This window comes from Tamandua tetradactyla, chromosome 1 (genome assembly GCF_023851605.1).
Source record: "Tamandua tetradactyla isolate mTamTet1 chromosome 1, mTamTet1.pri, whole genome shotgun sequence".
NCBI classification, from domain to species: Eukaryota; Metazoa; Chordata; class Mammalia; order Pilosa; family Myrmecophagidae; genus Tamandua; species Tamandua tetradactyla.
In genome coordinates this window covers 91,975,342-91,998,563 of record NC_135327.1, presented here as the reverse complement: position 1 = coordinate 91,998,563, position 23,222 = coordinate 91,975,342, and the positions used below count along the sequence as shown (strand labels likewise).

General features: G+C 43.0%; 1 protein-coding gene and 1 long non-coding RNA gene across 4 annotated transcripts in view; both read left to right on the top strand.

The window, feature by feature from the left end:
• Positions 1 to 23,222, top strand: part of MINDY4 (MINDY lysine 48 deubiquitinase 4) — a 137,417-nt gene that overhangs the window by 36,152 nt on the left and 78,043 nt on the right. The gene's annotated exons all lie outside the window — the stretch shown is intronic.
• On the top strand, positions 18,473 to 21,224 carry LOC143650126 (uncharacterized). The gene is made up of 4 exons (XR_013159387.1): positions 18,473 to 18,602; positions 19,015 to 19,156; positions 19,496 to 19,608; positions 20,483 to 21,224. It is a non-coding gene; the product is annotated as an uncharacterized LOC143650126 (long non-coding RNA).

Genomic DNA, 23,222 nt, shown 5'->3' with positions numbered 1-23,222 from the left:
CCTCTAATGCTCTAGTCTCAGTTCCTTCACTATCTACCTCATCCACCTGCTCCCATTGGTATCCTGTTACCTATTACTATAGCCTCTTCATCATTCCAATTTTCAAAATTCAGTACCATCTATGTTTCCAGGAATTCTTTCAAGTTTTCCAGTGGAAACTTGATTCCATTGATCCTGTTACCTTTTCACTGTCTCTCAACCCATTCATGTAGGCTTTTGGGGGCTTCTTGATGACTGATTCAATCTCTTTACTTGTGATTGGTTTGTCGAGGTTGTCTATTTAGTCTTGAGTAAATGCTGATTGTTCACTCCTTTTTAGTAAGTTGTCCATTTTATCTGTGTTGTCTAGTTTATTAGCATATAGTTGCTCATAGTATCCTTTCATTACCTACTTTATTTCTGTGGGGTCAGTGTTTATGTCCCATCTTCCATTTCTGATTTTATTTACATCCTCTCTCTCTCTTTTTTTTTTTCAGCCTAGCTAAAGATTCATCAATGCTATTGATTTTTTCAAAGAACCAACATCTGGTTTTGTTGATTTTCTCTATTGTTTTCATATTCTCAATTTCATTTATTTCTGCTCTGATGTTCGTTATTTCTTTCCTTTTGTTTACTTTGTGATTAATTTGCTGTTCTTTCTCTAATTCTTCCAAGTGAACAGTTAATTCCTCAATTTTTCCTTTTTCTTCTTTTTTTTTGTTGTTTTCTTTATCTTTTTTTCCTTTTTTTGATATAGACATTTAAGGCAATAAATTTCCCTCTCAGCACTGCCTTACCTGTGTCACATAAATTTTGACATGTTGTGTTTCATTTTCATTTACTTTGAGATATTTACTCATTTGTCTTGTAATTTCTTCCTTGACCCTCTGGTTGTTTAAGAATATGTTGTTTAGCTTCCATATATTTGTGAATTTTCTTGCCCTCTGCCTGTTATTGATTTCCAGCTTTGTTCCATTATGATATGAGAAAGTGTTTTGTATAATTTCAACATTTTTAAAGTTATTGAGACTTGCTTTGTGACTCAGGATATGGTCTATCCTTGAGAATACACATGAGCATTGATAAAAATGTGTATCCTGCTGTTGTGGAGTATAATGTTTTGTTAATGTTGCTTAAGTCTAGTTAATTTATCATATTATTCAAAATTCTTTTTCCTAATTGATCATTTGTCTAGATGTTCTATGCATTGATGAAAGTGGGGAATTGAAGTCTCCAACTATTATGGTAGAAGTGTCTACTTATCCATTCAGTGTTATCAGTGTTTGCCTCATGTATTTTGGAGCACTCTAGTTCAGGGCATAAGTATGATTGTTATGTCTTCTTTTTGAATTATTCCTTTTATTAATACATACTGTCCTTCTTTGTCTCTTTTAACTGTTTTACACGTGAAGTATAATTTGTCAGATATTAGTATAGCTAGCTCTGCTCTTTTCTTGCATGAAACATCTTTCCCCAACCTTTCACTTTCAACCTATTTTTGTCTTTGGGTCTAAAGTAAGTCTCCTTTAGACAGCATATAGATGGGCCCTGTTTTTCAATCCACTCTGCTAGTGGACAATCCACTTTGTCTTTTTGATTGGGGAGTTTATCGATTAATATTCAGTGTTATTACTGTAAAGGCAGTACTTTCTTCTACCATTTTGCCTTTTGGATTTTATGTCATATCTAATTTTTTTTCTCTTTTTACCTTTATTGATAGTCTTCATTTCTACACTCTTCTCCAGACCTCTTTCTTCTGTCTTTTCTTATCTACCTGTAGTACTCCCTTTAGCATTTCTTGCAGAGCCAGTCTCTTAGTCACAAATTCTCTCAGTAATTATTTGCCTGAAAATATTTTAATCTCTCCCTCTTTTTTTCTTTTTTTCTTTTTTTAATACATGGGCAGGCACCGGGAAATGAACCTGGGTCCTCTGGCATGACAGGCAAGCATTCTTGCCTGCAGAGCCACCGTGGCCCTCTCCCTCATTTTTGAAGGACAGTTTTGCTGTTTCACCTATTTCAGACTGGTAAACATTATTTATCCAGTAACTGATGTCCCCCAGCAGTTGTTCTATACAGTTCCTGGCTATTTACTAGCTGCTCTGGAGGACAAACTAAATCCCATACCTCACCATGCTGCCATCCAGCTCCTTATTGCCCCTTACTGATTTAAAAAAAAAAAAGTTTTTATTGAGAAATCTTCACACACATACAGTCCATATAAGGTATATAATCAGTGGCTCAAATCATCACATAGTTACGTATTCACCACCATGATCATTTATAGAATATTTGCATCACTCCAGAAAAAGAAATAAAAAGAAAAAAGAAAAATCTTATACATCCCATACCCCTTACCCCTCCTTCCATTGACCACTAGTATTTCAATCTACCCAATTTTTTACTCTTTGTCCCCCTATTATTAATTTATTTTAATCCTTATTTTTTTACTCATCTGTCCATACTCTGGATAAAAAGGAGCATCAGACACAGAATTTTCACAATCACATGGTCATGTTATAAAAGCTATGTCATTATACAGTAGTCTTCAATAATCAAGGCTACTGGAACACAGCTCAACAATTTCAGGTACTACCCTCCAGCCACTTAAACACACCATAAACTAAAAAGGGATGTCTATATAATGCATAAGAATAACCTCCAGGTTAACCTCTCGACTCTGTTTGAAATCTCTCAGCCACTGAAACTTTATTTTGTCTCATTTCTCTCTTCCCCCTTTTGGTCAAGAAGGCTTTCTCAATCCCTTAATGTCAGGTCCCGGCTCATCTTAGAAGTCATGTGCCATGTTGCCAGGAAGATTTACACCCCTGGGAGTTATGTCCCACATAGGGAGGAGGGCAGTGAGTCACCTGCTGATTTGGCTTAGAGAGAGAGTAACAAAAAAAGGTTCTCTGGGGGTAACTTAGGCATAATTATAAGTAGGCCTATCTTTTCCTTTGCAGGAATACATTTCATAGGGGCGAACCCCAAGATCGAGGACTCAACCTATTGAATTGGTTGTCCCCACTGTTTTCAGGATATCAGGATTTCGCCAAATGGGGAATTTGAATATTTCCTTCTTTCTCCCCAGCTCCCTTAACGACTGATTGATACATATTGATTTTGTACCCCACTGTTTTGATGAATTCATTTATTAGCTCTCATAACTTTATTCTTGATTTTTGGGGAATTTTCTATATATAGGATCATGTTATAGGCAAATAGTGAAGATTTTACTTCTTCTTTTCCAGTTTAGATGCCTTTAATTTCTCTTTCTTACCTAACTTCTCTGGCTAGAATATCCAGTACAACATTAAATAACAGTGGGCAGTGGGCATTCTTGTTTTGTTCTAGATCTCAGAGGGAAAACTTTCAGTCTTTTACCATAGAGGATGATGTTAGCTGTGGCTTTTTCATGTATAGCATTTATCATCATGTTGAGAAAGTTTCTTTCTATTCTTAGTTTTCTAAGTGTTTTTTACCAAGAAGGAGCATAGATTCTGTCAAATGCTTTTTCTTTCTCAAACAAGATCATCATGTGGTATTTTTTTTTCATTTTGTTAATGTGGTGTATTACAATAATTGATTTTCTTATGTTGAACAATCCTTTTACACTTAGGGTAAAATCATGTGTATAATTTTTTAATGTGCCATTATATTTGATTTGCAAGTATTTTGTTGTGGATATTTGCATGTATTTTTATAAGAGTAATTGCTCTGTAATTTTCTTATCTTGTATTGTCTTTATCTGGTTTAGTATTTGGGTGATGTTGGCCTTATAGAATGAGTTAGGTAGTGTTGCCTCCTGTTTAATGTTTTAGAACAGTTTGAGCAGGATTGCTATTAATTCTTGGAATGATTGGTAGAATTCATCTGCAAAGCCATCTGATCCTGGTATTTGATGACTAATTCAGTCTCTTTACTTGTAATTGATCTGTTGAGGTTCTTCTATTTCTTCTAGAGTCATGTATTCATGTGTCATTGTTCATGTGTTTCTAGGAATTTGTCCATTTCATCTAGGTTGTCTACTTTGTTGGCACACAGTTGTTCATAGTATCCTCTTATTATCCTTTTTAGTTTTGAGGGGTGAGTAGTGATTCTCCCCTTTCATTTCTGATTTTATTTATTTGCATCTTCTCTCTTTTTTGTTGTCAGTGTAGCTAAGGGTTTGTCAATTTTATTGATCTTTTCAAAGAACCAACTTTTGGTTTTGTTAATTCTCTCTGTTTTTTAATTCTCAATTTCATTTATTTCTGCTCTGTTCTTTGTTATTTCTTTGCTTGCTTTGGGCTTAGTGTGCTGTTTTTTCTTTTCTTTTTTTTCCCTTTAGTTCCTCCAGGTATGCAGTTAGGTCTTTGATTTTAATACTCTTCTTCTTCTTCTTTTTTTACATGGGTAGGCACAGGGAATCGAACCCAGGTTTCCAGCATGGTAGGTGAGAACTCTGCCACTGAGCCATTGTTGCCCACCCTCTTCTTTTTTTAATGTAAGCATTTAGAGCTATAAATTTCCCCCTCAGTACTGCCTTTGCTGCACTCCATAAGTTTTGATATGTTGTTCTCATTTTCATTCATCTCAAGATATTTACTGATTTCCCTAGCAATTTCTTATTTGACCTACTGATTGTTTAAGAGTATGTTTTTAACTTCTATATATTTGTGGATTTTCTAGTTCTCTTCCTGTTATTTATTTCTAGCTTTATTCCATTTTTAAATTTATTGAGACTTGTTTTGTGACCCAACATGTGGATTATCTTGGAGAATAATCCATGTGCACTTGAGAAGACTGTACATCCTGCTGTTTTGGTGTACAATGTTCTGTATATGTCTGTTAGGTCTAGTTCATTTATCATATTATTCCAGTCCTTTATCCTTATTGATCTTCTGTCTTGACGTTCTATCTATTGATGAGAATGGTAGATATAGTGAAGTCTCCAATTGTTATTGTAGAGGTATCTATTTCTCTCTTCAGTTTTTGCCTCATGCATTTTGGGGTACCGTGGTTTTGGTTCATAAATATTTATGATTGTTATTTTTGTTGATGGAGTGCCCCTTTTATTAATATATAGTATTATTTGTCTTCTGTCTTAAAGTCTATGTTGCCTTATATTAGTATAGCTACCCCACCTCTGTTTTGGTTACTTTGGAATATCTTTTTCCAACTTTTCACTTTCAACCTATTTGTGTCTCTGGGTCTAAGGTGAGTCTCTTGTAAACAACATATAGTTGGGTCGTGCTTCTTTATCCATTCTGCCAATCTTTATTTTGACTGTGGTTTAATCCATTAATATTCAGCATTATTTCTATAAAGGCAGTACTTAAATCAGCCATTTTGTCCTTTGTTTTTTTTTTTTTTTTTTTTTTGGGTGCCTGGTGTGGGAATTGAACCTGGGTCTCTTACATGGAAGGCGAGCATTCTACCACTGAACCACCTATGCACCCTGTCCTTTGGTTTTTGTATGTTATATCTTTTTTTTTCTTTTTGCATGGGCAGGCACTGGGAATTGAACCCTGGTCTCCAACATGGCAGGTGAGAACTCTGCCACTGTGCCATCATGCCCACCCTATATGTCATATCTTTTTTTGTTTCTCTTTTACTTCATTGCAACTTCCTTTTCTTTATCTTTTCTTTGTGATGTATCTGAATGATCCCTTTCTCACTTCCGTTTCTGTATATTACTACATCTATAACCTACTAATTTGAAATGATACCAACTTAGTTTCAATAGCACACATATTCTCTGAATCTTTATTTGTTCACAGTACTCCAAGCCACTCTCTGCTGTCTTTTCCTTTCAACTGGTAGAGGATGCTTTTTGTGGATGAATTCTCGATTTGTTTATCTGTGAATATTTTAAACTCTCCCTCTTTTTTTTTTTACATGGTCAGGCACAAGGAATTCTACCTCGGTTTTGAAGGACAGTTTTGCCAGATAAAGAATTTTTGGCTGTCAGTTTTTCCTCTTTAAGTACCTTAAATATATCATACCACTGCCTTCTTGTTCCATGGTTTCTAATGAGAAATTGGAAATTTTACTTGTTAAGGATACCCTGTATGTGATGCGCAGAATTTTCTCTTTATCTTTGGCATTTGGCATTCTGAGTAATTTGTGTCTCAGGGCAGTTCTATTAGGATTTATTCTATTTCAAGTATGTTCTGCTTCTTGAACATGTATATTTTATGTCTATTCTAAGAATTGGGACATTTTCAGGCATCATTTCCTCAGATAAATTCTTTCTGCCTCTTTTCCCTTTTCTTCTCCTTCTGGGACACCAATGACACATATGTTTGTGTGCTTCATGCTGTCACTGAAATTCCTGAGAAACTGCTCAGTTTTTTCTCTTCTTTTCTTGATCTATTCTTCTGATTGTATGATTTAGATTGTCCTGCCTTCTAGATCACTGATTCTTTCCTTTGCCTGTTCAAATCTGCTGTTGTACGTCTCTAGTGTATTTTTAATTTCTACTTTTTTCCTTTTTATCCCCATAATGTCTGTTATGTCTCTTTTTGTATTTTCAAATTCTTCTTTATGCTTACCCACTGTCTTTCTTAATATTCTTTCTCTCATTATTTTCCTTCATCTGTTTGAATTGATTTAAAAGATTTGTTTGAACTTCTTTGATTTGTTGTTCCAAATTCTATGTTTCCTTTGTTCCCTTGACTGAGCTTTATCTTCTTGTTTCTTAATATAACTTGCAATTTTTGCTTACATCTAGGTAGGCATCTGCTTATCTTGATGAATTAACGCTGAAGATCAGTTTCTCCTTCTTATCTAGGGTTTTATTGTTGGTTGGTTTTGTGTTGAGGCTCTTCTTTGGTGCTTAGTCAAGCTTATTCTGGACCTTTAGAATAGTCTAAGTTTAACCAATCAGATTTTATCAGCTCTTTTTCATCTGACCTTGCCCTGGATATGTGATACAATTTATAAGATTGCACATTTTGTGCAGTTGTTTCACCTCCTCTGTATTAGTATAATCAACTTTTTTTTGCATGTGATTTGTACTTTTGAAGTTTTATTTATTAAGTTCTTTCATGCCCTTAGGTTTCAAAGATATTCTCCTGTGTGTTTTTTCTATTAACTTCATAGTTTAGCATTGACACTGAGGTATTTAATATTTGCATATACTCTTGAATTAAAATGTCTTTTGCATTTGTTAGGATGAAAAGATCCACTTTTATTTTTCTCCATATAGTAAGACACCATCTATCCTGCAGTCTTTGCCAGATACCTCTGTGAAGCCACCTTAATTCTTTACTAAGTTCCCGCATAGACATGTCTCTGAACTCTTTGTTCTATTTCATTGGGTTGTTTTTTTTTTTGAGCCAAAACACCCACAACCACACTTTTTATTTTTAATTTTTTTTGTTACCATACGTCTTTAGCTATGGCAGAGTGTCTTGATTGGGCCAGTCCGCCTTCCTAACCCTTTCATTTGGTGTTGACATAGCTAAATACAGTCCTTTATTCTTTCTATAGGCCTTGTTTCTGTTCACCCAACATGCCCGGCTTGTTCCTACGTGAAGGAGAAATAGCTTGTCCTCCTGCTGTGAAGGCCTTGCTCCCAGATGGTCTCATGACTCTCTCTTTCTTATCAACCAGAGGTTCTGCCCCCAGAGTGGTTTTCTCTGACTACCTTCATCCTCCCCCCTCACCTCTGTCATTTTATTATCTTCACAGGGCTTGCATTACCTGAAATTTTATTTCTGTATCTATTATTTGTCCCAGCCACAACAGAATATAAGTTTCATGAGAGCAGAAACTTAACATTTTTTGTACCTAGAAGAGTATCTGGTACCTAGTAGGCACTCAGTGAATATTCTTTAAAAATTACTTATAGAAACATCAGTCACAACATGGTCCATTGACTTTTCAGATGGGCTTATTTAGTACAACAGTGTTCTTAGTATTTTAGGTAAATTTAGTCTTTTAATTCTCATAAAAGTTCTATTAGGGAAATACTATTATAATCCCCATCTTACAGATGAGGGAACAACTTCAGAGAAGTTACTTTATTTGCTCAACTTTGTATACCTTACAAGAGGCAGAGCAGGGATTTGAACCCAGGAACCTAGCTCCATTTATTCATTTAAATAATGAATAAATGGTCTTACCTCTCTCCTTGAGTAGAAATCTTTCCCGTAGTTTCTAGATGGTATTGGTCTTGAACTCCTCCACTGCTGGGGAACTCACTGGTTCCTAGGACTTTTTTTTTTGCGTGATTCTAACTGTTAGAAAACTCTTCACACCAAGTTAAAATCTCCTTGCCTATAGTTTGACTTTTTATTTTGCCCTCCAATGCACTATAGCAGGGAACAATGTCTCAAATCTAATGAATGGGAGAATTGTTGGGCTTCAGGATCTGTAGAAGATGATGGGTTGATTAGAAAGAGGAGTGGCTGGAGAGTCAGGAGGCCTGGGTTCTAGATCTGGCTCTGCCCTCACTCACTGGCTGGCTCTGAGTTGGTCATTTCTTTCTGGGCTTGTGTCCCTGACTGCCAAATGCAGCCCCTGGGGAGATGATTTCCAAGTATGCTTCCAGTTCATGCATGCTGCTGGTCTGTGATCCTTACTTCCAGCATGATTCTGGCCCCTCCGCTTCAACCATCGGTTATTTACCGAGAATCCACTGTTGTCAGGGTACTGAGGAAGTAGGGCACATGGGCTGAAGGATCTGGTGATCTGGACTGTCCTCTATAACTGCCATGACCTTGGACCAGTTATTGAAATCTTGGAAGATGACATGAAGTTTGTCTTATAGGAAGGGTGGTGGGTAGGGATGCTTCCCCCATACCAGACAAAGCATCACCAGAGGTGTCGAATGTGTATTCAGCAGTGTTGCTCTTGATATTGGTCAATCAAAAATATTTCTGGGACCTTTCTTTTAGCTGCTGCTCTTCTCTATGTGTTGGGCACCACACCAAGCACCATTTTATATGATCTCATTTGGTCTTTATAGTAATTTGATGAGACAGATATTATTGTTGGTTTTAATTTTTTTTGGAGGGGTGGGTGTCTTATTAAATAGTATTCTCCTCTTCCTGAGATCTGAAAATATTGATAAACAAAGGATATCCGGTTGGTTGGGTCTAAAGTATATGTCATCTCTGTGACTGATCAAGGTGAAGGTAGAGAAGAGAGCGGGTCCTTGCTGTGATGACTGTGAGCCAGAAGTAGGCATGGGTCCATACCTCCTGGCTGGTGGGGTTGGCCCAGGGTGGTTCTCCTCACAGGGCCTCCTGGTGGGGAGGAGCCAGCCCCCGGAAGCACCACTCACACCCAAGAGAAAAAGGAGTGGAGCTGAGCTGAGCTGAGTATCCCCTTTTTATTTCTTAATTACCACCAAACTTACCAGTCAGATCAGTCACACTTCCTGCCCTGGGGCAGAGTGAGTAACAGAGCAGGGAATGGACAAGATGGGCACAGCAGTAGAGGCGCTCTCCAGACTCCCAGAAAACACCCCCCCCAGCAGTTACTATCCTAATTTCACAGATGAGGAAACTAACAGGTTCAGAAAACCTAAGACACCTGTCAAGGTTCTGGATGGATGCAGGTCCAAGGCTTGCAGCTGGGCAAATGGCGTCTGCCCTGGCTTTCAACCTTCTCTCATCCCCTCAGCCAGGGCACACAGTGCTCAACTGTCCTCAGCACTTGGAACCAGCACCAAAGTAATCCCAGTTGATAAACCCATCACGCTCCTTGCCCCCCTCACCTCTTGGATTCAGTGTCCCCTCCAATCCCTCCATCATTTGTTTATTCAATTCAGTGGTGTGACTCTGAGTCTTAGTGTATATCAGAGCCTATGAGCTGAGGAGCTCAAGGTCAAATGAACACGTGCATATATCACTCTTATAAAACATGACAAAGGGAGCTGACAGCAGAGCTGGCTAATACGCATAGCACACACTCCATCCTCTGCTCTAAGGAATGTGGAGAGAAGGTGACTACTTGGAGCCTTCTAGGAGCCTTGCTAGGTGAGGCTCAAACGTGGCCATAGAAGGCACACATCCAAGGGTTGGGAGAGGGAGCATGTGTAGGTCATGGGGGTTAGTGCCAGGAGAGGGGTGACCTGCTGAGAGTTGGGGGCACACATGTCTGTGCAGTCAGGCCCTCTGACTCCAATTCCTTACATCTGATGCTGTTTCCTTTGATGACAAAGATGCTTAGAAAATGTCATCTGGGGTCCCACTATGGTGGATATGGCCATTCGGGGCCGAAAGTCACTTGTCCCTGGCTTGTCAGGGTTGCCCTTGTTGCATTCCTCTTCATGATACTTCAGAATAACTGGGACTCTGGCCTAAGGGTTGGGAAATAGCAGGCACTGCCTGCAATCCTTGCCTCTGCCTCTTGCCGTGGTGCTTGTGTTGTGGGCAGATTTCCTTTGCACACTCTGCATCTTTACTCACACTATCACCTTTCTATCAATTACACATGCACAGAGTAGACCCTCAAGAAAGTAACTGCAGGACTAAAAGCATGGGGAGTTAGCTCTGTATTTACAAGGCACTGGAGCTGGGTTTTACAGTTGATTGTTAGCTGGTTCAGACAGTTGATTGTTAGCATCTCTTCTCAACTCTGCCTTCAATGACGGAAAGTTGGGAGTTTAAAGCTGGCCATGCTAGGAATATTTATACTGCAAACACTAAAAATCAGTGTCCTTATTTCCCAGAGACCCAGCTATTTTGTTTTCTAAACATTTTCCAGCACACTGCTGGTGAGGACCTATTATGTGTCAGACAGTTGTGGCTCAGCGTGAACAAAGCACCAAGTCTTTGCCCTCTTGGAGATTATACTTCTGATGCGGAGAGGCAGCCCACAACAACGAGACAAGCAAATATATAATATACCCTCAAGCGATAAGTACTGTAAGGTGGAATAAATCAGGAAAGGGGGAGAGGGAGCCCTGGGGGTGGGGCTGCTATTTTATAAAGGCATAGCCAGAAGAAACCACTCTGAGAAGGTGACATTTGAGAGGAGACCAGAAGGAAGTCAGGGAACAAGACCCTTGATCCTGGAAGTAAATGCAAAGTAGAGAACAGCTGGCCCTGAGGTGGGAGCATGGTGTCTGGTTGGAGCCTGAGTGGATAAAGGGGGAAGAGGAAGAGGCTTGATAGGGCGCCTCAAGAGTCTGGTTGCGTAAGGCCTTGGAGACCACCGAAAGGACATGGGAGACTGGAGGAGTGCAAAGGCATGGTGTGATATGACTTTTTAAAAACCCTCCTTCTGCTGCTGTGTTGAGATTAGACTCAAGGAGGCAGGGGCGGAGGGGAGGAAGCAGAAGACCAGTTAGGAGGTGATTGCAAGAATCTTGAAGAAATTCTAGATGGTGGCTTGGCTCAGGGTGAGGAAGGTAGTAAGGCATTGGCAGGATTCTATGTACACGTACACACACATTTGAGGTTGAGTCCACAAGGTTTGCCCCTGGACTTAGCTGTCTTAGCTGTGTGAGACAGAGGAGGTGAGGGGGACCCCAAAGGTTGTGGCTGGACAATTGGAAGAAGCGGATTGCCATTCCCTGAGATGAGGGAGAGTGTGGGAGAGGCATGTGTAGGCCGTGGTTACTGGAACATGACCCAGGTCTCATCAGCTGTGATACTTCTATCTGCCGGTGGTGTTCCTCCATTGACTGGCCTTCCGGTAGCCTGTGGGCCTGGGGCCATGGGCTGGGAGTCCAGAGATGTGAGCAATGAGCTGTCCTGGGGCTCCCATTCAGACTCTGCTGTTCTTGCCATGACAGGATGATTCTCTTCTGGCCTTTTATTTTATTGGAGCTGTTAAGGGATGGCCTTTCACACCAGGATCTTTACTCAAGACCAAGTTAATAGGATTGCTCACAGCAATATTCTCTGATGACAATAATAGCAGTTTCCTGTCCTGCGTTTAAGTGGAACATTTATTTTTCCTGTTTTGCTGGTTGAGTTTCTGCCTTAATCAGGTCTCCAGCCCTCTCCGGGCCTCTCTTCTCCTGTCTGTGAGTGCAGGGGTTGGGTGGGATGCTCTTTGGGGGCTCCTCCGTCCCTGACACCCCTCACCTTACAGCCTATACATGGACTTAAGATGCCCAGTCCTCTCCCACTAGCTTCTTTCTGGCCTGAGAACCACAGTCTACTCAGCTGAGTGCTGAGGTTCATCTTGTGAAAAGGGAGAGCACATAAACCCAGATTGTGGGCTCTTCCAGTCTCCCATGGGTGCATAGTAAAATGATGAAGGGCTCAGCAATCTGGAGTCACCCCTGCCCCAGGCAGTAGGGTGCTAGTGCCTGATGTTCTGCTGTTCTTGGCAACAGTGTTGGGAGCTGGTAGATGGGGCCAACTGCTGCATACTTAAATCCTGTCATCCCCAACGCCTTTGCCTATTACTTGTTGAATCATTTCTGCCCTGGGTCAGGTTACCTGGGTCAGAGGTTCTGAAACTGTGATCCCTGGATCAGCAGTGTCTGCTTCACCTGCGGACTTGTTAGGATTAGAGTTCAGACTAGTCAGAACTTTGGAGGTAAAGCTCAGCAATCTATGTTTTGTCCTTAATTTTTATTTTCTAAATATAGGATCACATTATCTACACATAGAGATAGTTTGATTTTCCTTTCCAATTTAGATGCCTTTAGTTCCTTTTCCTGCCTAATTTCTCTGGCTAGCACATGCAGTACAGTGTTGAACAGCAGCAGTGACAGTGGACATCCCTGTCTCGTTCCTGATCTTAGGGGAAGAGCTTTCAGTGTTTCACTGTTGGGCATGAGGCTAGCTGTAGGATTTTCAGATATGCCCTTCATCATATTGAGAATAGTCTGCATTTTGACAAGCCCTTCAGGTGGCTTGCTGCAGGCAAAGCTTTGTGAACCTGTGTCCTGGAAGCAAAGCTCAAAACAGAGATCCAGTTGTGTGTAATTTACTGGGTAGGTGCTCTCAGGAGGAAGGGAGTGAGAGAAGCAAAGCAGGGCAGGGCGGGAAGTGGCTCAGCAGGGCTGTGGGTTTCAGCCTCATCCCACAGGGAGATGTGAAGCATGAATTGCATCAGAGTTGGTCCCTTGTATCAGTCAGTGGCTATGGGCTGCCCAGCCTGGGGTAGGGTGGGCAGTGCAAAGCCTCCTGGGGTGAGGTGGTGCCCCCTTGGCTAAGGGCAATTCTCTGGGGAAGGGTGCAGTTGTAAACTGCAACCAGCCAACATTCATAGCAGCAGGGGGTGGAAGCACCCAGTCAAGAGGATCTAGCTGGGGCACCAGAAGCTTTCTTGTCAGCTTTCAGAGCTCTTTCTATGCTCATCCAGTCCTCAGGTATTATAATAAAAATCACTTACAAAGGCTGTTCGTGGACAGGTCATGGACATCACCTTTTGGGTTCGTGATGCCCAGTGAGGCAGGTTCAGCTGGGATCATTTAGAGGTGAGGATGCAGGCCTCAGTGGGGAAGGCTGGAGTGAAGACCCTGTTTCCAGGCCCACAGGCTCCAAAGTGGTGCCTGCAGCCCCTTTGCAAGAGCACCATAATAGCCCATCACTGGCTTCAAGGCTAAGTTACATAAGTTTGCCCCAATGGTATCAACCAGACAGGAGGGGTTTCTTGAGCCCCTTTTGGTGTCCACACCTTGCTTGGGACTGGGGGTGCAGAAGTATAAGATGACTACTTACTTCCTGAAGCTCGAGGCCCACCGTGAACCCACCGGGTAATTGAGGATTAAATAGTGGCCCTCCAACTCAGCATCAAGGGATTGAGAAAACCTTCTTAACCTAAAGGGGGAGGAGAGAAATGAGACAAAAAAAAATGTCAGTGGCTGAGAGGTTTCAAACAGAGTCGAGAGGTTATCCTGGAGGTTATTCTTATGCACTTTATGGATATCCCCTTTTTAGTTTAAGGTGTAGTAGAGAGGCTGGAGGGAAGTGCCAGGAACTGTAGAGCTGTGATCCAGTAGCCGTGTTTCTTGAAGATGATTGTATAATGATATAGCTTTCACAAGGTGACTGTGTGATTGTGAAAACATGTCTGATGCTCCTTTTATCTACAGTATGGACAGATGAGTAAAAAATAAGGATAAAAATAAATACATAATAGGTGGAACAAAGGTTAAAATTAATTGAGTAGATTGAAATACTAGTGGTCAATGAAAGGGAGTGGTAAGGAGTATGGCATGTATGAGTTTTTTCTTTTTTCTTTCTTTTTCTGGAGAGATGCATATTTTCAAAAAAATGATCATGGTGATGAATACACAACTGTGTGATGATATTGTGAGCCACTGATTGTAACCATGTCAAGAATGTTCATATGTCAAGAATGATTGTATGTCAAGAATGTTGGTGTGTCTGTTCATTGTTAATGAAAATATTTTTTAAAATTGTGGCCCTCCCAAAGGAGTGGGAGATTGGGGTGCCAGTTAGGGAGTGCTGTTGAAGGCAGTAGGGTCCTGGGCTTGGAGAAGCAGTTTCCTGCAGAAGACTGTGTGGTGAACCAGTAATATTGGCGAGGAATGGCTGTGATGTCAGCTCACAGATCTAGGAGCAGATGGGCCTGCCTCTGTCTCCTATGGAGCTCTGCAGCCTTGATACAGTCATAACTCCAAAGCCTTCTTGTCGCACCCCTGCCCTCGTGTGGAAATCAGTAGTCAGTTACAGGGATTTAGCTCCTCTGATGTCAGCGATGTGCCTGACAGTTTTGGGTTTTGCAGGAGAATGGACAGTAGGTGGCAGCAGAGCTTCGTCAATCCTTACACCTTCTGCCACTGCTGTCTGGTTGCCCTTGTTGCATCATTCCATTCTGCTGATGTTTGCCAGGCCCCTACTGATGCTCCATTCTACTCTAGGGGAAGAGATGGGGGTGAATCTCGATGCCCTGGGTCCCCATCACTCTCGGGGGCCCCAAATCAGGAGCGGTGACTGGCAAGCACACAGATGCTTGCCTGTGTCCTGATAGGGAATAAATAATCCCATCTGGGGCTTGGCAGAGGCTTAGCAGAGGATGTGGCATTTGTGGTTTATTGATTATTTACCATAACTAATCATCCTGAGCCTGACAATATCTGTACCACATGAGACGAGTAATGGGTAGAATTTCCATTTTAATTTATCTCTGAACATGATTTGGACTTTATGTCAGACTATAGAGGTTTGCGATTAGCTGGCTCTTGAGACATATACAACACCCAGCTGCTTTGCTGTGTGCCAGTACCCTGCTCACTCCCCCCACTGCCCATGTGATCAGGCTGGCCTACAGTTCTGTTCCCGGTAACCTGACCCAAGACAGAAATGATTCAACAAGTGATAGGCACAGGAGTTGGGCTTCCGGCTCTGGTTTCCCCACCTAGCTGTGGTCTGGCCTCAACCTCTTGACTGACGCTGGAAACCACTCTTCTGTGGGGGTTTTGGCTGCCCTCCATATACCATCACTGTTGTCCTGTTCTCAGCTGGTTCCCCTCCCCACTTTTCATCTTGGGGGCCACATCTTACTCTGCCTGTGTGCCCCTGTACACAGCCGAACACCAGTCTCCTTCTGCATGCTTGCCCCTCCCCAACCAGTGCAGGAGATTAAACGTGCACATCACAGGCCACTCTGAGCCTTTCAGCCATGAGGTCAATGACCCCTACTCTACGTGATAATTGTATCTTTGGAGTACCTTCAGTTCCAGGGCTTCCGGGTCTTTGATCCAATGCATATCTCAGGGGAAAGCAACTTCCCATAACTCACAGATTTTCTTTGAGATCAAGAAAATGTAGCTATGAGGTAAGAGAAGTACACACCTCTCCTTGGAGGAGCAGGTGATCTCACCCTGTCTATCACTGGATATCATTGTGGCAGCTCTGAGACCCTCCTCTGACCATGCCTTGGCCCTTCCCAGCACTGCCTTGGGGGAGATGATCTGGCAGAGAAAGCAGCTGCTGGGAGGTACAGGGAAGCTGTTGAGAGATGTCTGGAGGAGCAAGGGAGTGTTATGGAGTTTCTTCTTTCCTTTGTGCTTTTCTTCTCACTTCAGGATGGTTGTCTGCTGGACTGCCAAACCAGCAGCTAGCCAAAAAGTTCTGGCCACCAGAATTTCAAAGAGAAACCCACATAGGGGTCAACAGGAGGGACAGAACTGGGGTGAAGCAAGGGAGGCATCTAGGATGCAGAATTTAAGGATGCCCTCTTCTTAAGGAAGCACTCACTCTCAAGGTTGTTCAAGTGCAGGGTAGGTACCTGCCTAAATCAAGAGTGAGTGCCTCCTTACCTTAGAATTTGCACCATTGAATGTCTTGTTTGTCTCACTGTAATCTCTGCCCTGGTAAACAGTCTGACTGCTTCTCTTTGTTCTACTGGCTTTTGGGAAAAACCTTCAAGTTTATTTCCATGAATTCTTTGAAGAATCAAGTTGGGCCTTATTTATTTATTTGTTTATTTATTTGTCTTTCTCCAGTTATATCCCTAGGCCTGGTAATAAATATTGAACAAATAAGATAATATACTTGGGATGGAGAGTAGATGGAAAAATTATGCTGATCTGTTTGGATAATGGCATGAGATCTAAGCTGATAGTCTTTAATATAACTAGAACAATTCAAACTGTATCCTCATGTTTACTTGTTGATATTCATTCTTTCGCTCATTCTTTTTTAAATTCATACATTAATTTAACCAACTGGTCATCCTACTAACCAACCAACCAACCAACCATCCAACCAATCAACTAACCAACCAATAAACCACCCAACCAGTCAGCAATCCAACCAAGCAGCTAATGAACCAACCAATTATCCAAGCAATCAAACAACCAACCAACCAAACAAACACAAATTGTGTATCTCCCATATTTAAGTCATCTTGAATATTGCCTTCTTCAGGAAGCCTTCCCTGAACGCTTCCCTGCCTCTGTACCTGGATGGGACTGCTCTTCTCTTTGTATCTCTCTTACTGTCTCTGTCACACTGGAATGAATTTCTAGGCTACCTTATTTCTCCTACTGACTGTCAACTGCCTGAGTATGAGATGAGTTGTCTGCAATGCTGCCTCCTCAAGTGTTGCTTAACACTATTCTGATAAAGAATGGTGAAGCTGAATTATTATCTTTGCTGGGGGTGGGGATGTGAAGACCGAGGCCTTCTTCCTACTCACATAGCTCACACAGGGGCAGGATCAGTGATTTAGGAAAAGTTGCCTAGAAATATCAGATAGTGTCTGACCAGGGCAGATGGATGGTGCGGTTGAGGTGCCATAGGATCATAGAGGAGGGGTTGGGTCCTGCTTGAGGTAAGGCTAGGCTGAGTGAGCCCTGAGGACTTGGGAGGCCAGCCAAGATCTTACTTCTGTGCCTGGTACATACTTGTTGCCCTTCTCCACCTTCCTCCTAGAGTGAGGTTTGTGGGGACAAAAAAATTGTCGGGGTCTCATTCCTTAAGTCTGAAGCAGCTTGCTCACTCTTCCTTGGTCCTCATTTTTGGGACATGCCTTGGGTTCTGCCACGTTTGCCAGACATTTTTGCATGATAAGCATTTGGGGTGGCTCATGGAAAAGAGCCTAAGTTCATAGCTTTCCCTAACATTTGGAAAAGGGCATGGATTTAGGGAAAAGATGGGCATCCTTGTTTCCACCCCTAATATAACTCCAATAGGCCGTGTGCCTTGAGGGCTTGGGTAGGGCTCCAGCTGATATCTGCCCCTATCAAAATCTGTTTCTTCTCGCTGGAGTGTGGACACCTGCTTTCATGATTCCCAGTGGTTTTTCCAAATAGCAGCAATTGAGATGGAATGCTGCTGTGACTCACTCCACTTTGGAAGGATGGCTTTTGATGCTGAGTTCCGTCAGGAGAATTTTGGGCAGAGTTCTTTATATCACAAAGATGACCTTCCCGGGAAGCTTCCTGTAGCTAGATTCTGAATGTGTTCCTCATTCCAGAAAATTCTACTTTGTTTTCCCTGCTCATTCCATGAGGAGTTACTAAGCCATGAGATTTCTCCTATTTCCTATTGAAACCAATTTTGGGGCCTTGGGTCCCTCAGAAGTAGGGCCTTTTCCTGATAGAGTAAACAATTTCTGATCTCAGCTAAATACATGCTATTTAATTTATAAAATTCAACAAACATTTATAGAGTGTCTCTTGCTTGTTTGAATGGTGCTGGGGAGAGAGATGGTGAAGATAAGATTTGTTTCCTCTAGAATCTGACACACTCATACAAATAACTATACTATGAGATTTAAAAAGAAAAAAGGCATGAGTCCAGGGATAACTAAACCATTGACATTTATTAAGCAATCATTATTTGACAGGCACTGTTTGCAAGAACTTTAGCTGTATTTCCCCATCTGATTTCCACAGCAACACATTATTGGCCCCATTTTGTAACTGGGGAGACTAAGGCATCGAGTGACCAACTGGTCTGAAGTTCACTGTAGTTAACACATAGTGGGGCCAGGCTCAGAGCCTGGGCAGCTTGACTCTTGGGGCCTCAGTCTTAACCACTATCCTCAGCCACCTGCCTGAGGAAGAAGGAGCTGCCAAGTTGCTGACATTTGCAAGGATTTAGGAGATTGGTCTGCTAATTCAGGGAGTGGAAGTATCCCAAGCTGAGGGAACCATGTGATTAAAGACACAGAGGTAGGAAACTTGGAGTTGAGTCAGGGAGCTCTCCGGTGCAGCTGGAACACAGATGCTGTATAGGGCTTGGAAGAAGGTAAGACTGGAGCCTTGAGTGCCAGGTAGAAGAATTGGAACATCTTCTCTAGGCAATACAGAGGCATAGAAAGGTGCTTTGCATTTTTTAACCTGTGAGAGCTGTGTTTCAGGAAGATTAATCCAGAGGTACTGCAGGACCAAGCCAGGAGACCTGACCTAGGAGGCAGGATGGTAAATCAAAGCCAGAGCCTGATGGTACAGAGTGGGGAGGTGCTGGGGACCCTGACAGGGAGGATGCGCAGGACTTGGTGTCCTGGGAATTCATGGGCCTGGGTGGGGGTGGGGGTGAGGGGCCAGGAGGCATGGAGTTAGCAGAGGCAGAGAATTTGAAGGGGGAGGCACTGGCTTAGTCAGAATGAAGAAGAGAAGTCTCTTTCTATACATATCCAGTTAAGCTTTTGTTTCCAAAGTCAGGAGTGGAGCAGATCCTGGGCAGTGGTGGAAGAGAGCCTGGAGATGGGCGTCTGGGAGTGCTGACATGCTGGCATGGGGTGGACAGCTGAAGCCTTGGACGGATGGAAATTGCCAAGGGTAAATGAGAGAAGTGCCAAGGTCAGAATCCTGTGGTGGGAGACCCATAGTTTGATGTGAGTCTCACTCAAGGTGAGGGAAAAGGGATTTCAAGAGGCAGAAGCCTGGCAGCTTTGGAGAGACTGGGAAGGTTCTTGGGTATGGTGGGGTTTCTGGGTAACTGTGGAGAGAGCACTTTCAGTGGAGTACTAGGGGTGGAAGGTGAACTGTAGGGGCTTGAGGAAAAAAGAGGGAGTGAGGACATACACAGAGAACAAAGAGCATCTGTTAAAGATGGTTAGAGGTGAAGGGACGCTTAGGGACTGCCTGGCAGCCCAAGAGGGGAGAGGGTTAAGAAATAGTTTTTTGTCTTGTTAATAGAATGGGGAGTGATGCAAGCAAGCTTTAAGCCAAGGAGCCAAGGGCTGGGAGCCAGCACAGAGGAAAAATTAATCATTGCCAGAGACTCTGAGGAGGAGGGCGTGTGTGCTTAGGTAAGGATGGGGAAGAGGGCAGCATGGACAATAACCAGATGCATTTTTTGCCACGCTCCCTGATGATAATTGAGGTCCACAGGATGGGCCTGGGACATTGCAAGTTCCCAAAGTGCCTTTTAAATCCCCAGTGAAAGAGTCAATTCTGCTCGGGAGAGTTTTTGAGTTATTGAAGTTTATTTCAATTAAACAAAGCTTTGTTTAGTCAAGTAATTAGGAATTACTATTGAGAAACATGGTGTCTTACTGTATTCTGAGACTTTGAAACTTGGCTTTCCATCTTTAACATATTAAGTAACTCTTAGCCTCGTGAAGTTGAAAGGGCCCTCCCTGGTCTGCCAAATTGGAAGGTCTGGCTTAAAATCCCAGCTCTGCCACTTACCAACAGGGCAATCTTTGGCAAAGTGTTTGTTTTCTTTTTTAACCTTTTTGCAGCTTAGTTTCTTCATCTATAGAATGAGATGATAATACCTATTGTATAGGATTGTTATGAGGAATAAATGAAATACGATATTAGCTTTTCCTCTCACTGTTTGGTTGGCCTACACACCTGTTCCTTAAATGGATGAATAGATGGGAATTCTTTGAGAGAACGATGAGAAGTAAGGTGGGAGCTCGATTATGGAGGATTGTGATGGTCAAAGGGAAGTGTTCAGATTCATTGTGTGGGCCAGTGTCAAGGGAAGGGAAGAAAGAGTGTGGCCTGGCCTTCTAGACCCAGTCGTGCCGCGCTCTCTGGTGCTGGGTCAGGCTCATGCCGTGTCTCCCAGGAGGCCCTTCCTCTCCTTTGCAGTGAAGGTCAAGGTGAGGCTGAGTCCTTTTGAAAGTGCTGGAGGTTGATGCAGCTGTGGATTCCTGCCTTCCTCTTTTCCAGATGTCCTTCTGAGGCCAGGCCTGGCCAGAGGGCTGACACCGTGAACTGTCCTTGCCTGGGCCCACCTGACTGTGGTCAGTCCATCCTGCTGCCCTGGGCTCAAGCTTCGTGAAACACTTTGAAGGAGTGAAGAGAAATAGTTCGTGAGAGGAGGGCATCGATCCTACAGTTGATGATGTTGCTTCCTTTGGCCCCAGTTTTCTTGGTTTGGCCTTTTTCTCTTCAGATAAAATTTCTTTTGGATGAAAAAAGAAAATCAAACCAACTAAAATAATCATTGAAAGAAACCAAGATTAAATACCACACTGCCATCTGAGGGCTAGAGGCTGTTTTGCGGGACTTTGGTCTTGGTAGTATAGATCCCTCTCCATTATTTCATGTCCACCTTGCCAGAGAGCAGTAGCACATCAAGGATTCATGTTCTGGAAGCTACAGTGCAGTGAATAATTGCACCTATAAGGGAATTTGATGGGTATCTAAGAACCAACCTCAAGAGCTGCCTATGCAACCCATCCCCACAGAGACTTCTGCATCCCAGAGGCTCCCTTGCCACCTCTGCTCACTCCCTAACAAATCACAGGCTGCTTTCTAGCCGTGATGTGGATGATCAGACATCCTTAAAATCCAGTACACTCCTAGGAGTGTATTAAAAGAAGACTAAAACTTTTGAAAATATCCATTTTAGATAAAAAACAAAAGCAGAGCATACCCATTTAATATTTAATAAAGACATTGCAACTGATTTATTATTCTTCTTTTTAAAGACGAGAGCTCCATAGAGGTACACTTACCAGACGCATGGATGTGGGAGAGCTTAAACAAAGATTCTGGTTTTTGGAAAGTGTTGACATACAAATAAACCCCTCAGGGATTATGTAGGAGTTTGTCTTTAGAAGATAGAGGCTGAGGAAGTTAGGGGGAAGTACCGTGATGACTGTACTTGTTTTCAAATGATTCAAGAAAAAATAAAACTGTGTGTGTGTGTACAAGTGTGTATGTGTGTGTAAATTTGAAAACAGAGCAAGAGGGAGAGAGGGAGAGAATAAGGCAAATATTACAGGCTTGTCACCGTCAGTGAAGGTTATACTGATGTTTATTGTATTAGTCTTTCAGTTTTCCTATAGGTTTAACAATCTTCAAAGAAAAAGGGAAACACAAAACACATGGAAAAGACAGGAAAAATTAATAGTCAATAGAATCTTTCTCATCTCTTGGTAAGGAAGTATGACCAGGTCATAGTGTGTCCCTAGATGCTGGAATCTGGGTGAGATAGATGGCACCAAGCACAAGGCTAGCCCGAGAAACCCCAAGGGAACAACTCCAGCGTTGACGTTGGGCTTGTGGGCGGTGTGGTGGCCCCTTACTGGTTCTCTATAGGCTTCCTCAAGCTCCTCGACAAACCCCCCCACCCATCCCCCACCCCCATCCCCTATCCCCCATCCCCCATCCCCTATCCCCCATCCCCCATCCCCTATCCCCCATCCCCCATCCCCTATCCCCCATCCCCCATCCCCCATGGCTGTCACAGAAACAATAGCTTACAAATACTTTCCAGATGCACAGAAGGCAGCTTCTTTCAGTGTTATCCTGGTAGAGACTGGGAAGTGGATTCTCTCTCCTTCCCCAGATCCATCATTAAGCCCCACACCCTGCCAGGATGCCCAGCCACGCAGTTGGGGTCTCAGTGGCCATCCACAAACTGGCAGGACAAGCTTTCCACGTCCTTCTTTTCCCAATCCTCTGAGAGTTTTCTCCAAACTCCAAAGCCTTTGATCAAACCCTGACATTTCCAACAGGAGACTGCCAGACGTGGTCCAGATGCTTCAGATGGTTTTGTATTTGTTCTGGAAAAAGCTCCAGATACTTCTGGTCAGAGCTCTTCCTGTCGGCTGTGTGGCTGGGCCATTTCTCGCCTACGCTGTTCAGAAGGGACTGCAGTCTAGAGACCCCTCCAAGCCTGTGCCCTGCTCCACTGGGGAGAGGCAATGGCAAAGAAGGAGGGGTGAAGAAAGGAGAGGGGTAATGGGGTGGGAGGGCGCAGGCTGGAGCAGCGAGGACTCGGGATTTGGGGGTGGGTGGGGTGGGTGGGTACTTCTAGCCTCCTGCCTGGGTTATTTATATTCAGATCCTTTGGAAACCAGGGAAACCAGAGCCTGCCCAGAGGGCTTCATTCCATTTCTGCGGAAGTTTCACTGTTGAGGAAAGGGGTCTGTGCTGCTTTGATTTCCCACCTCTTACAAACTCACGTGAAATGTTACCTCTTAAGGAGCTGGGGAGTAACTTCCCCTATGGGAACATTTTATCTTTGCCCCCTTCCTGACTCTCTTATGCAGTACTCTCCTGCCTTGGGGCTTGGGGAAAGTTTCCCCACTTTCAAGTGGCTGTGTAGCCCTGCCCCAGCTCCCTGAAAAGATGCCCCCACCTGCCTGCTCCCCGCAGTGAGACACCTGTGCTGAGCAGCTCGGTATCCTCATTAGAGGCAGGAGGCTGGTATGGGATGCTCACTCTGGTACCTGGGGACCCTCAGACTCCACTTCAAGTGGAAACAGCCTCCAGAAGAGGCAGGGGGTGCTCATGCCTGCTGACTCGAGGACACATCTAATTTTAGCCCAGGGTCTGCTTGTCCTGAGCTGGAGCTGGCTCACCCATGGAAATTCCACAATGCTCCGTCCGGTTTTGTATGTAATTGTGGTGAAATGCTCCAAGTTTGCAAAACCAATTCAAGTCAAAAGCAGCATGT